The following is a 3,434-nucleotide window of genomic DNA, read 5'->3' on the forward strand; positions in this document are numbered from 1 at the left end:
CAGGGGCAGCCACAGCTTCTCTGGGCACCCTGTGCCAGGGCCTGCCCACCCTGCCAGGGAGGAATTCCTTCATTCTCCTGGGTAGGTGTGGCAGCAGCTGCAGCCGTGCCCAGTGGCCCAGGAATAGGATGACAGCGGGAAGGGAAAGTGAGAGAGGCATGCCTGGGTCATGTGCACCTCGGCATCTAGATCAGAGGGAGGATTCACTGCTGAGGAGGCTAATTTTAGGTATTTTAATTATAGTTACTTCCAGTTGCCTCTTAGGCTGGCTCTCCTCAGGCTTTAATGTACCTACCCCCCATTAAAAAGCACATTTTCCAGAGGCATAAATAGACAGTGATTGCTCTTGAGGAATCCAGGAGGTTGCTGAATCCTGACTCTGCCCTCCCACAGTAGGAACACTGTGAGGATTTTTAGGATGAACCTTTTGGTGAGGCTTAAGGGGATCCCAGAGGCTTACAAGGGTCTCTGGGGCGGAGGTCTGGCCATCTCCGGATCCCAAAAAGGGGTGGGAGAAGCCACCAGCAAACACTGGCACGTTTGGGTAACTCAGTTCTGAGTTGTGATGAGACAGGGCTCACCATCCTGCCCAGTCCAGGTGAATTTCCCCCCCCTATCCTATTGCTCCAGGAGAAGCTGGGCAGTGCTCATGGTGACCAACACCACTCCTTTATTGGCAAAGCAGACACTGTCCCCCATCTCAGGGCTGTGCTGTTTTATCTGCAGTCACCTGGAAACACCAACCTTCTTCTAAATAAAAGGAGATAAAATGCACTTGAACCTGGGATCCTCCTGAATATCCTCATCCACCCATGCCTGATGCACCTGCAGGGTTTTGCATCAATCTCCATGGGCCTGATTCTGCTGTATCACAGCCCTGGACATCTGTAGGAGTAAAACTGGCTAATCCAAAATTTAACAAGGAGAAAATGATGAATGAATGGGCTGAAAAAATAATTTAGGGTTTTTTTTTCTTAGCTGACTTATTTAATCCAAGCACTTTGGGGCGTGAGCAGGTTTTCCAAAGTGATGGCTTTGCTTATGGCTTATCACACACTCACTTTCCCTTACATCAGTGTTTTATTTGCAGGAGGGAACAATCCACGCTTCTCTCGGCAGTGTCGGGATGGTTGATGAGGGTTTGAAGCTTAAGTTTTCCACTTCAGCCTTTCCTGAAGGAAAGCACTGCTATAATATTAATTGCAAATGCTGGTGTGCTATTCTCCAGCAATTCTTCTCAGGAGCAGCTTTCCAATATTCAGCCAGCTGTCATTATAAGCACCAGGAGAAAGCTTTGTTAAATACATTCTTTTCTTTAGGTTTTCCAAGAGTGGAAGATGCTTCTAGCAGGAGCTATTTGACCTAAAACGACAGGGTTTCATTTTGGTGCCAATATCCTCACCCCTTTCTCTCTCCCTGTGCCTTGGGGAGCTGTTCCCTGCTGGCTCGTTTAATTGCCTGGGGTATTGATCTCAGGGCTCACATTTAATTCCCATTTTTGGGCTTTGTAATGAGTGCCCACACACTCAGCACGGGTTTGCTAATGAATTTTTGGCTTTTCTGCTGCCCTCAGCCTTTGCTCAAAGCCTATCTTCCCCCACCTCTGTCAAATATTCCCTGGAAACTTATAAACTGACAAAAATTTTACTTTTGGTCGTTCCCAGCTCCTCTTTAATGATAAATAAATATCCAAATACAGAATGTGAATGGTTGAAGGAATAGGGACTAGGAGAGAGTTGGGGCAGGATCTGCTTGCTGTGCCCATCCCTGTCCTCCCTCGGAGCTGCTGGCAGCAATCCCTGTAGGAAATCCCATAAGGAGGACATCCTGAGCCCATCTGTGCTCAGCCAGGTAAAAAGAGGTGTAGGGGTGGGTATTTCATGGTGAAAAGAGGTGGCTCTGTCCCCAGGGGACCTTCCCCATCCTGGAGCTTCCTTCCTCCCCCTTTCCTGCCTTTCTAATCTCTATTCTCTACCTCATCCAGGCTGCATTCACCATAGTTTTGCCATTTTTAGGTTTTTAATCCCAGCGTGCTGGGATGCTGGGAGCTGTCCCAGGGAGAGGCTGATGTTGCAGAGAGGGAAACCCTGGCTGTGGTCCATGAGGTGACTCCTTTGCCGAGATGTGCGTGGGAACATCTTCCACTGTGGAGTCATCACCGAGGGCTTGGCTACTCGAAATCCTTGTTGTGAAGCATTTTTCCTTTCGCCATCGGTTTTCAACATGACAAAAGAGGGAAATACAACAAGCAGGGATCAAGCAAAGGCTCTCTCCTGTCTGAGCAGTGAAGCTTGGGAGCAGCTGCTGCTGCAATTTGTCTCCTTGATTTTCCAAGAAAATGCAAATAATCACTGAAATGCTAAATGTGTGGAGTTGGAAAGACAATGGGTAAATCCTTCCAGAAGGATGCAGTCGAGGCTTCAACCACGTTTTCCCAACCAATAAAGAAGGGAAAGCTCATCCCTGCAGGAAAATCCAGCCAGAAATGAGGACTGAGATGGAGAATGTCTCAGGGACAAACTCCAAAATGAACATTGCTTGGAGAAAAGCTTAGAACAACCCATCAGGACTTGTGGAAGGCAGCACTGGAGGGAGGTGGGGATGGAAAAAGGAGAGCTGTGATGGTGTGGGTGATGCTGAAGCACATCTGTGTCATCCCATGACTTGGTCGTGCTCCTCTCCGTATTTTTAGAAACACAGCGGGGTAAATAACAGGAATTAAAAAGGAGCTGCCATCGGTGTTGTAGTAACTCCCAGGCCAGAAGAAGAAGTCTTTTCTGAGTAATCCAGGTACATCGTCATTCAAGAGAAAGCTGAGCACAGATTGCTTATTTATCCCACGTGCTGCGAGGTCTATGCTGGTAGCCCAGCCCACCACGTCTCATACATATATATACATTTATATGTGCATATTCAGATACTTTTTGATCACATACTTTTCTTCCCCTTCATTGAAACTGCTGTTGAGTGGGGTGCCAGTCTGACCCAGCGCCCCAAATCCCTGTGCCACCCCCACACTGCATCCCCAGGGCTGTGGTGGTATTTTTGTTGCACCCCACTTTCCTACAGCCTCTCCCTGGTGGTCTCCCTCCCCAGTGCTCCCCATCCCCCGGCACCCCCTCCTTAGTGCATCCCACCTCCCTGCACCCCTTTCCCGGTGCTCCCCATCTCCAAAATCCCGTCCCTGGCTGTTCCCCCTTAGCGCTCCCCCCGCGCCCCCTCTTTCCACTCCCAGCCACGCCCATTATTGACCACGCCCCCATTGGCCCCGCCCCGCGGCACCCCCGTCGAGGAGTTTCCCTGCCCTCGGGCCCGCGCGTGGCCCCGCCCACCGACCAATCGCCTTTCCGTGCCGCCCACCTGCTCGGCGCCGATTGGCTGCGCCGGACCAGAGGCCGGCCGGAGGGGAGCTGCGATTGGCCAGCGGCGCCGGC

This window comes from Parus major, chromosome 6 (genome assembly GCF_001522545.3).
Source record: "Parus major isolate Abel chromosome 6, Parus_major1.1, whole genome shotgun sequence".
Classification (NCBI taxonomy): Eukaryota; Metazoa; Chordata; class Aves; order Passeriformes; family Paridae; genus Parus; species Parus major.